The following is a 13,530-nucleotide window of genomic DNA, read 5'->3' as shown; positions in this document are numbered from 1 at the left end:
CTTATCCATACATTGTTATGACTTGAAATCATTCATCTGATTAGAGTATGAAGAAATAAAATTCATTTTTTCATTCGGTATCCAATCATAACGGACACATGTCTTGATAAAACAAAAACTTGAAATAATTCATAATGAGCTATTTGAGCAAATCGGGGATTCACCGGCATATCCAAGATCTTATACACGAACAAAAAAGTACCATTAGTATCAAAGAATTACTTTCAGTTTGCCTTCTGTTTTGCAAGAATGAAGTTCACGCTTTGTGTTGTGTTGTTTTTCTGTTCGGTCCCTAAGGGGGGGCATTTTTTAGAGAGCAACTCAAGCTTGGATCCAGTCAATGGAATCGGACACGAAATAACTTTGGCAGGATTGGACAGCGTTCCCGAGCAGACTTTTATGGCAAATTTATACCTTGTTTTGCTATCATGCCTTGAAAGTAAAATGAGGTATCATTTTGCCCGAATAAAGGTGGTACAATGCCAAAATTTGGGTCTCACTTTTCATACATGGATACCTCAATCATGTCAAGTGTAGGTTTCACTGAAACCTTAATGATACCTTGTTTAGCCAACGTTTCCAAACGAGTTTTGAGGGCATAATGATGCCACTTTAAGGCATAATTTACTGCCAAAATTAGGCATCGTCGTGCTTTCAAAATTTCATTGCTAAAGCACAGCTAAACGAGGTATCTAAATACATCCAGTGAAACCAAAACTTGGTAGAACTGTGCTATCCCTATAAAGAAAACTAGCGCCTTATTTTGACATTGTTGCATTATTATTCGGAACAATTATACCAAATTTCGCTAAAAAGGCATGATAGCAAAAAAACTTTAAACCATCGAATGGCTTAATTCTTTAAAGATACAATTTACAAGCATTTTAATTATAATCTAATCCAACCAGCTAAACACCTAAATTTATTCTAATTCTAAATCTTCGAATTAAGTTGCAGCTAACGCAGTGATGCAATAAACACAATTTGTTTTATTCATATAAATATCTATAATCGTTGCATACATAAGGATGTTAAAAATGAGCCAAAAAACATCAAATAATATTCTCAAGATTGGATGCAATGCAATATTTATTCTTCTGTATGAGATTTTTACGAAGGAATGCAATTTGATTTTTTTAAATGTTTATTAAGTTTACAAAAGGTACAATATTATTCTTTCGAAAGTTACACTGCCGCTGGAAGCATAATTGTCACATTAGGGTGTCCCAAAATTGCATAACTTCTGGGAATCTGGGGGCTCACCCTCCAAATGGTAGATTAGAATGTGCAGAACAAACTTTTGTATGAGGCCGACTAAAAAAAATCATGTTTAAAGGTTCCGCAAGCGCGATCTTTGAAAATAGTCCACTTTCAAAAGATTTGATTTTAAATAAATTCTGGGTCCAGAAATTTTCATAAAATTTATATATTTTATATTTTTTTAATTTTGTTGGAGTTAAATACCACACGTGAAAAATGAAAAATGAACCAAATTTGTATCAAAATGTAAAACAAGCAAGCTATTTCCAAGAAAAAAAAATTCTTTTGTCCAAAAGTTTCGAATTCAACTGACCAAAACGTGTACCAAGCGTAAAATATTTTTGATACCAATGCCATCAAAAGATGCGGATTTTTGTGCATTGAAACTTTGCTGAACAAAACATGTTGTTTTTATCATCGTGTGAAGAGCTAATCACGGTTTCATCCTCAATAAAAAACTAAATTTAGGATATTTTTAATTCAATTTATCAAATTTGTCTTAATAAATACCTACTTTAAAATCAAAATACTTTCAAAAAAGACTTTGATGGTTTAAGGGAATCATCATCCTGTAAAACGTAATGAGCTTTGATTTACTTTCCAGTACACTTGAACTTTAGATGGTCGTTTCTAATGCCCAGCCCATGGTGATGGTGAAAACAATCCCGCCAAAGGAAACGAAAATCGGTTGACAAATGGGTGCCATGATTTTGGTTCGTGGGAATAAAAACGTAAGTTGTAAGGGAGGGTCCCTTTTCTTAGGTGGGAGGGGCTCAAAACTATTACCTCGACCTTTCTCATGTCCGTTTACATCACTGTACCAAATTTCATGCTGATCGGTTAAGCGGTGTGGATTTGGATAAGGTACATATATATATATATATATATATACAAACATATATAGCCCAGCTCATCTTTATATATTAGATATTTCTATTTAACTTAAAATTCATCGATAGTGTTTTCAGAGTAATCAGTTCGAAGATTATCATTTTACAACGTTTTTTTTGGCAAAAAAAAACATTTCCAACAGCAAATGGAAAATTAGAGTGAAAAATGCGTTGTGTGACACATTTGCGTAGAACAGAACGCATACCTACGCTAATTATACGAGAAACTGTCTCACGGCTACATTTTTTCGATCATTTAAAAAAGCTCGCTTAGTTTCTATTTTTCTCAAATAATCAAGTTGAACCGTTATTTAAGAAATACGTTCCACTTTGTTTATAAAAAATGTATAGTTGGGTATCTTGTAAGTAATGCCTACCGAAAAATGTTGGTGAAATTTCCTCAATGTAAATCACTTAAAACTCCTCGCTCTTCCCCCACCCACTATTTTAGTATTATTTTAGATTAATAACTTTATATGAAACAGTAAATATTCATTTTAAGAGAATTTTTTGATAAAATTAGCATTTTCCACAGAATTCTCTCTAGTGTGACATTCTTGCGTAGAAGCACCAACAGAGACAACAACCTTGATGAAAATTTCGTACTCTAATGGTAAAATTGGATTTTTACTTAAAAAAGGAACTGTTATTTTGAAACAAAGCTACTTAAAATGAAATTATTTCAGAATAGCGAGAATAGTTTGCCCAAAACTAGCTTACGATTGGTTCTTGGCATAGTACATATAGTACATAGTACAATTTACTTCTAATCGATAAGTGATGTAATAAAACAATTTGTAAACAAAAAAAGTGAAGAATATGAGTAGATATGCTATGCAAGTAATATACGAAAACAACATTAAACTAATTCGTTGGTTGAAATTGGAGAGTTCCAATAATTGGGAGATTCCAAAAAAAATTAATCTCAACAACAATTTACAGCACCAGCGAATATTATCAGCGATATACTAAGTCGTAAAATGTTATGATGTCCAGAAATAGTAAGATGCTTAGATGAAAATTTAATCAGAAAAATAATCACCACCTACCTTCTAGACTAGATTGATAATAACGATCCAGTATGTCGCACAGAGAGAGGCTCAATGCAGTTGCTTCCTACTGATCAGCGAAATGATTCACATTTGTTTCCTGATTTGCAGCTGTGTAATCCAGGTGGAGCTGATCCGAAATTCCCTTCCGTCTCGTTTTCCTTCCCTGTAGCTTAAGTCCTACGGTAACGCTGGTTTGCTTGTTGCAGCTAGTTGCAGGTCGGAATCTTCGATTAGCATGGACTAGGCACGACAAAAGAAATGCTAGATTGCACTTACCTGTAATTAGTTGACCCCTTTCCAAGGTGAACGTTCCCACGAATAAAGAACGTCATTCGTTTCTTGCGTCTTTCTCCGTATCCTTGGCCAGATCCCGGAAGGTCTACTTTTTCTTCGACTGGAAGTGCAGGTGTCGCAAAGCACCTGAAACCGACGGCAATCCTTGCATAGTTGTTGCTTCCAACGCTGATGCTATTGCCATTGTTTTTATATCCTCTACGATCCGGAATTGACATACCTGGAGCGTCGGGATGCGCGATTCTGCTGCTGCGGTTTTTCTGGACACCTTTTTATGCAACAGTGTCGGATAGGTACAAAATTCGTCACTATAAAATGTAAACACGAAGACTCACTGAAAACATCACGAATTCAAAACAAACCAATTGAGGATCGGTAACTGACACCATATACCCACTACAATACATTGTGATATAAATCAATCTTAAATAGCAGTTAAAAATTTTTGTATACATTTAATTATATTAAACTTTATAATCTTGATTCGTTGATATTAAAGTTTGTTAATTGTACATCAAGAAAGTATAACAATTATACACATCATATCAAAAGCATAATAATTGATTTCGCAAAAATCCATTTTTATCAAATGATTTTAAAATAACATCGATGGTTCAAGAAATGCCATTTTTACCTAAATTAAACATTAAATAAATAACTTCGTTATTCAAATTATTTTCAGGAGGCCTGTTCTACTTAGAGTATAATGGTATAATTGACTAAAGTTTTAGAGGCAAGTACAAACAATGTATGTTCTATTTTCAGGCGTCAGATTGGCTATCTCAGGGATTTTGATATTGAATTATTTTCTATAAATATTTTTTAATTTTTATTAATAATTATTTATTATAAATTGATTAATAATTATTTATAATTTTTTTTATATATTGTTTTCTGAACTTAGTTTTAGTTTATTCTGAATAAACACTGAATAGGTGATGTAAAATAGTGATACCTGATTGATGTCTATTTTTGTAAAGACTGACAAATCTGCAATAAATAATGCGCGCACTGTGCGTTTGTCGAACGAATTGGCTGTTTGTTTTCAGTTGGATTTGAATTTTAACACCTAAAACTTATATTTACAAAATATTTTTTTTATAATTCGTTTATTTGAAACGCCTCATACCGAAGGTTTTAAGGAGCCAAAGTCAGGCATATTTATTTACAAAATATGCATTGTTATACTAATGATCTAATTCAAGAGGGTTTAAGGAAAAAAAACAAAGAAAACTTGAAGTTGATGATATTTTCAACTAAACAAAACCCAACTCGTGCTAAGTTGTTTTTTCATGTATGTTTTTATTTTACCCAGAATTTTTTTGTCATCTTCATATTATTTGAACCACGTTTTGGAACAAGCTTGGGGTTTTATAAAATTTAATTAAAGAGTTTTTTACAATTAAATGTCTGATAACAAGTTGGTTTTTAGGTCAAAATGAAAATGAACAATAAAAAATAATGATACCATAAAGATGCCTATTCATGCATTGACTAAAAAATCAACTCAAAAATCAAATTTACTGTTTGTTTTCAGTTCGATTTAGTTTTTAACACCTGTAATATTTTTGATTTATCACTACAGAAAATTTAATATCAAATCATGCTATCATTTTGATTTCACTTTTCTGCTCTTAATGATGCCTATTTTTACAATGACTGAAAAATTAATACTAAAAAAGGTACGCACTATGCCGTTAACGAACAAATATGCTGTTTGTTTACAGTTCGATTTATTTTTAACACCAAACTTAATCTGATTTTTCATCACAGAAAATTGAATGCCAAATCATAGTATCATTTTGATCTTACTTTTCTGCTCTATCATGATAAATGAAACCTTAATGATGCCTTGTTTTGTTATCTTGGAAAAAACAAAACCAAATAGTGCTTTCATTTAGGTATCAATGCCTTATTTAGGTTTTGTTTTGGTATCACATTTCGACATATTGATGCTTTAATGAAACCTAATTTTGTCATCGGGAGAAATACGATACTTAATTATGCTATCATTTTGGCATTGATAGCTCATTTTGGTTACTGTTAGCTATCGATTCAGGCATCAAAGTCTGCTCGGGTTAGCTTCAAGTAAATATCTTGCGCGTAATTTATTTTTTCCTATATTCTCGAACATTTGTTTCAGCTTATTACAATTACATCTGAGAGAACAAGAGCATTTTCAAACTCTGGAAGCTGAAATTGAATCCATTCACGACAGTTTCAAACAAAATGGAGCAGTCATAACAAAGCATGTGACGTAGGCTTACCGTGGTCGATGCCACGAATAAATAAAATATTTCGCAAACATATGATGGCAACATTTATTTAAGGTTGCTTAATTTTCTACACCCATTTTCTTTCCCACCTCAAATTGTGAAAAAAGCGACTTACGTGCATCTTCGCTGCCTTGCGGGTTTCCCCTCGGTTGCTTTGATGCGGCTCCTTGGCTCTGTTCGGTCCACGCCTGGGACTCGCACCAGTCACGCCCACCCACAGCAATCCGTTCCAATACAATGCGGTGTGTGGGTCCACACCTGTTGTTTTCACACACGCTGAACGATTCGTACCACCTTATCGATTCACTCTCGTTCCCTCTTGTAAGGCTGCTTGCTGACACTCGACGATTCTTGGGCACCGCCAGGTGCACCTCTTGACGTGTACTCTCACTCCTCGTGCGAATATTCGGCACACACCCTCGACTTCCGCTCGTGCCACAGTAGAATGTCATCCGCTGACCGATGATGCTTAAATGCCTACGGCCTCGTCTCACCGAAACCGCACCTTGTCGGCCCACACGAGTGGAAGTGCAGCACCTCGTCACTCCTGGCTCTAAGGAGGGTTGTCTTCCAGCGGCTTCCTAACTCTTCGCTGTTCGTTGATCGCCAAGCAAAAACTTAGCACCCCCAGGATGCTTCCAATCGACAAGCCTTGTGCCTTTCTAGGCCGTCGAAATAATCCGGGCTGAGATCGAGCTTTCGGTCGCGACACGCATGCAAAGAAAAAGTATTTTCCAGCAGACTGCGTCCGAGGAACGGAATCGGTTGATTCCTCAATTTGTCGGCTGGCTTGATCCTTTCCGCTTTCCGGAACAGGAAGTTCTATCCGGAAGATTTTTGCCAGACGCGTGGCTACCGGAATGATTACCACGTGTAACAAAAGTTGTTACCGATGTTGGAGCAACAGGCTGATGAAAAAGGAGGCCATGCAAAAAGAAGTTGCGCAAAAGAAAGTTGCGCAAAAGAAAGTTGCACAAAAGATTGCGCCTAGAAATTCCGCATAAAAAAGAAAGGGGTCCTGTCGAAGGGAAAAGTGTCGGTCAAGCTTGTAACGATTGTTGCGATTCTGTCACTTACGGTTTCCGACCCCTTCGTGATGTTTTTACAACTTTTGCAAGCGATCTTCTTGTTGGTGTAACCGGCAGTTTTTGTTGGAATTCTGGCAGAGCGAATCTGTAAAAATGCCTTGTTTAATCATCGGCAATGTTGGCGTTTGTTGGCATTCGCTTACCTAATCGGTTTCCTTCCCGCTCGCTCGCAACTTCGCAGGTTCCCGGTTTTGAGTTTCCGAGCGCCTCGTGGTGGGTCACCGACAAAATTTTTGCGCGATCGCAGGGTGTTTTTTCACCCGAAAGCGGTCCTGTTTCAAAGTTTGTTTTTGGTCAGGAATGAATCAAATTTAATTTTGCGACTACTCACACTTGGCCTTTTCCGGTCCCGGTTGTTGCCTATCAACCAAAATTTCCCGCTTCGCGGTAGTTTGTTTTTTGGTTACCAATCGGCGGAGCGAGCCTGTAACGACACGACTGTTAGAAAGGCTTTTTGGTGGCGGTAAAAAAAAATTCGCTTACCTGTCGGTTAAGCAATCCCACGCTCGGAAATTCGTTCCGACCGACGAGCGTCTTTCCGACCGATGGCACCTTTTTTGCAAGCTCCTTTTCTTTCTCGCTTTTCACGGAAACTGACCTGACAGATCAATGCTGCCAACACGTCAAATTTTGCTTTTTGCTATGCTCCTTTATCGACTGCACGCCGAGCGATGCCAACTCAAAATTACAGCGGCTTTCTTTGCCTTTGCTTCATTTCAGTGTTCTTAACACTCAGAGAAATTTATCTGCGCTTTTTCAGTTTCTATATGAGGGGAATGGGTAAAAAATGTAATGTTTGCAATTTCGCTCAAATATCGTATCAGAATAATGATGAACAATATTAAATGTAACACAACATTGCTGCTTTGGAAGAAATTTTCATGGATCATGGCAAGGATCCATGAAAATTTCAAAAACTTGCCACTAAGAATTCGATGGAGTTAAACGACTTCTTTCCGATTCAATCTCGGAAGCAATACACCTTCTAGATAGGTGTCTACAGCTCAATAAACAAACTCAATACAAACGGTACTCAAAACCAACTAGTCTTGGCAAATATTCAAATACAAATTACAACTCTAAGCCATCGAATCACGGCAGATTGTGTCGGTAAACACCAGCAGATCTGGCAAAGATTTCCATCGAATTCTAAGAACTTTCTACAATATTACTCCCACTTCAGCAGCTTACAATTATCCTAGATCTAATAGCCATTGTAATAAAGAATGACTGAGATCTTACGAGTAGGACTTAACAGAACAAAACTAGGCGGTACTGGTTTACTGGTTAAAACTAAGCAACAGAAGTCTAGGGAAGAGAGGGATTTAGTCCTCTAAGTTACGAAGAGCCCAATATAGAGGTTTTACCGCGCCTCCAGATCGCGTTCCTTTTGAATTTTCTTGGCAACCCCCTTTGACAACTGTGCATGATCCTTAACATACGAATTTAATGCGATCTCGCATTCATAGAAGACAGTTTTACTGTCGGCACTTATTCTAAATGATGTTCCTCTGCGTTTTTCATGGCTTTGACCATAGTAGGTCTTTTGGCTTTTGTAGAGGATGTTGAGAGATTGTTTTTTGATTCGACGACCAATTTCTTGATCGGAAGGTTTTGATCGGGAAGTCTTAACCGGGTGTTGTGGTTGGTTGACGGTAGTCTTGATCGGGTAAGTCTTGATCGGGTAAGTCTTGATCGGGTAAGTCTTGATCGGGTAAGTCTTGATCGGGTCGTCTTGTTTGGTTGTAAGTAGTCTTCATCGGGTAGTCTTGATCGGGTGGTTTTGATCGGGTAGTCTTGATCGGGTGGTCTTGATTGGGAGTTCATGATTGGTTGAAGGTTGTCTCAATCGGGTAGTCTTAATCGGGTTGTCGTAATCGGGATTGTTTATAGATGTCACTATTCGGTTCTTCTTTCATCCAGGATGCTTGGTCGAATTATGGTCCTCCGGACTAGGAGAAAGTCAAAAGGAATCTTGCAACCTCTTTCAAGCAACACTGGGCGTTGTCATGTTGATACTGTGCTCGTTAAGCAGTGTTCGTGTTTGTGGGACAAAATCGGATGTTGATGCTGCTGCTAATGATCTCCTTCGGACGGCGCCTTCTTCCGGAGTCGTCGAGCATGGCAGATGGTGGTGGTGGTGACGATAGACGTGTTTTTGCATCGACGAGGATTTTGTTGACTACCTTGGATAGTGGACGTAGCTAGACTTGTTACTGTACTCACGAGGAGGTAGATAAAAGCTATTGCTCACTGCGTTTTCCAGATGCACGATTTTTCCCGATCGGCCTAACGGTATTTCCTGCGCTGTTGCGCTTGGTTGACAGGCTTTGGCTGTGGTCATAGCTGAAGGTTTTGTATTGATTCGGAGATGGTTAGGGTTGGTGGATGATCTCCTAGTTGTAGTAGTAACGACTGGCGTGTTTTGACCTCGAAATGCTCTTGTTGACTACCTTGGGTAGCGGTCATAGCTAGATTGATCGGCGTGTATTTCGATAGTTAGCGAGAGAGAGTCGATATGGTAGTAGCGGCCGTCATGATGTCTACTCCTCACAACTTCTTCGCATAACTGTATTCTGTGGTGCTGAATCCTCTTCTTGATGTCCTGACAATCCTTTCAATTGCAGCGACGTGGTGTTTGGAGCTACTGTACTTGACTTTCCGAACATTCCAATATCCCGAACCTGGATGGGTTCTCTGCGATGGTGTGTAGCGCCTGGCTACGGTGGCTCACCAGTACTACTATCCCCAGCGCTGCTGCGCTGCTTCAAGATGATAGGATTGCATTCTGGACAATGAGTGGCGGCAATCCCACGCAAGGTTGCCAGCCCTCTCCAAATTCTGGCGAACTTCCTGGCAGAGTTCTCAGAGTCCATTCAGCCGACGCTGGTCCCGCGCAAGACCGTTGTCTCCTTCATAAACGCCTACTTCGTTGTGTTCGCCGGTGTCCTAGCGACGAATTAGCATCAGCTGTGCTTCATTGAGTTGTTCAGATGGAAGAGTTCTGCATAATTTACTCCGAGTTGTTGGGGGCGAGATTTCAAAGATGATGTTGGTCCTTCAGCCGTCTCCATTTCGTGTTTTGAGCTCCGAGTGAGCTTGTGGTCAGCGTTTTTGCTTACATAGCTTGAATATCTAATCAGGTTTGATGTCCTTCACATGGTAGCGCCCACGCTTTCCTGTGACGACATCCTCTAAAACATACAAATTCGCTCCCAGTTTCTCCTTCACGATGGCAGCGATGAACTTCGGATCCAGCTTCTTGTTTATATGGTCCGCCTTCGACGATAGTACAAACGAACGACGCCATACTAGCTCGCCCGGTTGAAACGAGACAGTGCGCTTCCGTAGATCGTAGCGTTCCTTCGTTCTCTCGTGGTTCTTCTTGATTCGCTGCTGGATGAACTTGTGAATCCTGTTGATCGTGGACAACCTCATCTCCTGTGCGACCTTTGGATCATCTGACACGTTTAAGTCTTGCTGAGTGTAGAGGTCCGTGTGCAGCAAAAGTTCTCGACCGAAATTGGCGAAATGAGGGCTTACCCCTGTGGATTCATGCTTCGCACTGTTGATAGCGGCGGTAATGGCTGCCAGGTTCTTGTCCCATTCGCGGTGATCTTCTTCCAGCAAAGAACGAATACATGTAATGAGAACTCTGTTCACCCGCTCGGCGTTGTTGACCTGCGGTGCGTAGAATGCAGTCTTCATATGGATGATGTTGTGACGGCTAAGCAGCGCTCGAAAGACTTGTGACTCGAACTGCTTCCCGTTATCTGACAGTACTATCCTCGGCCTGGAGAATTTCAGGAAAACCTTTTCCTCGAGAAACTCGACCATCTTAGTTGAATCGGCTGCTCGCATCGGGTGGGCAATGACGTATTTGGTAATCCAGTCGACGATGACCAGAAGAACTGTGTTGCCCTTCTTGGATCTGGTGAGTGGTCCGACGAAGTCGATGGATATTAACTCCCACGGCACCTTTGCTGGCTTGAGCTTCCCCATCTGCGGCATCATTTGCTTGTTGGGAGCTTTGCTGGCTTTGCACGTTGCGCAAGCCTTTACGTATCGAGCGACCATGTCCTGCATCTTCGGCCAGTAATAGTTTAGTTGAAGTTTGTGCCATGTTTTGTAGAAACCTAAGTGCGCGGCTGAGGGCGAATCGTGAAAACGACGAATCAATTCTGCTCGTTCTTCCTCTGGAACGATCTTCTTCCATCGATGACTGATGACCCCCGTCTCGTCTTTGACCTGGCAATTCTTGTAGAGTTCTTCGTTTGCGATTCGGAAGTCCGGATATTTTCCGCCTTGATTCTTCACCTGCTTGAGAAGGTTTTTGTACCACGGATCGTGTACCTGCGTGATTGAGAAGACCAATGAACAAACTATCCTGGACAGTGCGTCTGGAACGATGTTACAGCTGCCTTTCCTGTATCGTATTTCAAAATCGAACGCGTTGAGCCTCAACAACCACCTGCTCATCAGGGCCGTTGGATTCTTCAAAGTCTTCAGGTAATTGAGGGCGGAATGGTCACAGTAGACCACAAAGCGTACTCCTTCGACGTAGCCACGGAACTTTTCAATCGCTCGTATTACGGCCAGACATTCCTTCTCAGTTACGGTGTATTTTCTTTCCGAAGAAGAGAGTTTTTGTGAAAAGTAGCAGATTGGGTGTTCGTCTCCGTCGATTGTCTGCGTCAACACGGCTCCAATTGCCATATCGCTGGCATCGCAAGAGATAGAAAATGTCTTCGTATAGTCCGGCATCGCTAAGACCGGAGCTGTTACTAGGGCCGACTTGAGTTTGAGGAAAGCTTCCTCGGCTGCTGCTGTCCAACGAAATTTCGTTTTGGTTTTCGTAAGCTCGGTGATGGGAGCGGCAATACGAGAGAAATCTGAGATGAAGCGACGGTACCACCCACACATTCCCAGAAACCGTTGGACTTCCTTCCTGGTTGTAGGTACGGGGAATTTGACAATACACTCTACTTTCTCGTCGTCCACCTTCCAGCCTCCTTCGCTGAGAATGTAACCGAGATACTTGATCTGCTGACGACAAAACTTGGACTTCTCGGCCGAAATAGTAAATTTTGCTCGATGTAGTCTGGCTGCGACTTCCTTAAGGACTGAGATGTGTTCCTCAAACGATTTAGAGCATATGATGATGTCGTCTAAATAATGGAAGACGTACGGCTCCATGTCTGCAAACAAGTGAGTCATAATCCTCGCTAGACCTTGGCTGGCTGTGCAGAGCCCAAAAGGGACCACCTTGAATTGAAAGTGCCCTCGGGAAGGTACAGTAAATGCCGTCAGAGGCCTCGATTCCTTGTGAAGCGGAATTTGCCAAAAAGCATCTTTGAGATCTATCGACGATATGAATGAACAGCCTCCTAGATTGTTGATAATCGAAGAAATCTGTGGGATAGGGTAGCCCTCGTTGACCATAATGGAGTTAAGATGCCTTGCATCCAAGCAGACGCGGTAACTCCCGTTTTTCTTCTTGACTGCCACAAGAGGGTTGTTCCACGGCGAAAAAACTGCCTCCTCGATCACATCCAACGAGATCATTCTGTCTACTTCGCGGTTGACCTCCTCCAGGACATATTGGGACATTGGGTAATATCGCTGCTTCCGTGGCATGGCTTTGCCCACATCTATACGGTGTTCATAAAGCTCCGTTCTTCCCAATTTCCCTTCCTCGGCTTTCGGAAATAGCTTGATTGTCTCATTCAGTATCTGGCGTTGTTCTACCGATAGTTCCTTCATCGGTTCTGCTTCAAGTTCTTGCTCAGTAATCATTGAACAGCATACTGCTTTGACTCCGAACGTTTGCCAAAAGTTCATGCCCATGATGGCGCAGTCTGGCAGACTCGGCACAAGAAGGACTGGTAATATTTCATTTCGATTGTTATATGATACCGGTAGACGAGTGAAGTGGTTTATTTTGTGTGGTGTTCCATCCGCTGTTTTGATCCCACCGTTCAGTGCTTCTTTTCGTAGTCCAAGCTCTTCCACAATCTGTGCTTTACTGCCACCTAACAAGGAACAGTTTGCACCACTGTCCAACAAAACTGTAACTTTCTTTCCAAGAACGTCCAGAACGGCGTGTGGACGGTTGTCATGTCCGGGATTGATAATGATAGAGTTGATGTCTTGTAAATCGTGAGGTATTGAAGGTTGATAGCTGTGTTGCGAAGAATCTGGCCCTCCATCTACCACCTCCTCGCTGCGGCGTTTTCCGCTTCACTATTACAAACAATACAGCTGCGTAACGTGTAACCTTTTCGACCGCATCTGTAGCAAAAGAGAATTGCCTGTGCCTTCGTGCAATCCGGAAACCTATGCCCCTCCTCATCGCAGTTCCAGCAAAGCGCTGGACGGTACGCTGCATGCTGAACAGGATCTAGATCGTACATATTGCTGCCTGCTTGCTGAAGCTGCTGGTTCTCGAGCTGTGGTTGATAGTGCTGTTGGAATTGCCGTTGAGGCTGCTGTTGTTGAAGCTGTTGCTGTTGAAGCTGTTGCTGTTGAGGCTGCTGCTGTTGTTGAAGCTGCTGCTGTTGAGGCTGCTGTCGCGGAGCCCATTTAGCTTGCTGTTGCAACGGATGTTGTATTCGATAGCTCTCCGCTTGACTGCCTTGCCGATTCACCAAATTGTTCTGACCTGGCGAAG

The 13,530-nt window shown here is 40.9% G+C and overlaps 1 long non-coding RNA gene across 1 annotated transcript; it reads right to left on the bottom strand.

The window, feature by feature from the left end:
* Positions 1–7,041: 7,041 nt before the first annotated feature.
* LOC129758361 (uncharacterized) lies at positions 7,042–7,811 on the bottom strand. The gene is made up of 3 exons (XR_008739959.1): positions 7,344–7,811; positions 7,192–7,284; positions 7,042–7,132 (listed from the first exon to the last, which is right to left on the bottom strand). It is a non-coding gene; the product is annotated as an uncharacterized LOC129758361 (long non-coding RNA).
* Between the last annotated feature and the right edge of the window lie 5,719 nt (positions 7,812–13,530).

This window comes from Uranotaenia lowii, chromosome 3, assembly GCF_029784155.1.
Source record: "Uranotaenia lowii strain MFRU-FL chromosome 3, ASM2978415v1, whole genome shotgun sequence".
NCBI classification, from domain to species: Eukaryota; Metazoa; Arthropoda; class Insecta; order Diptera; family Culicidae; genus Uranotaenia; species Uranotaenia lowii.
Note: the sequence above shows the minus strand (reverse complement) of the source record. Positions and strands in the feature narration are given on the sequence as shown.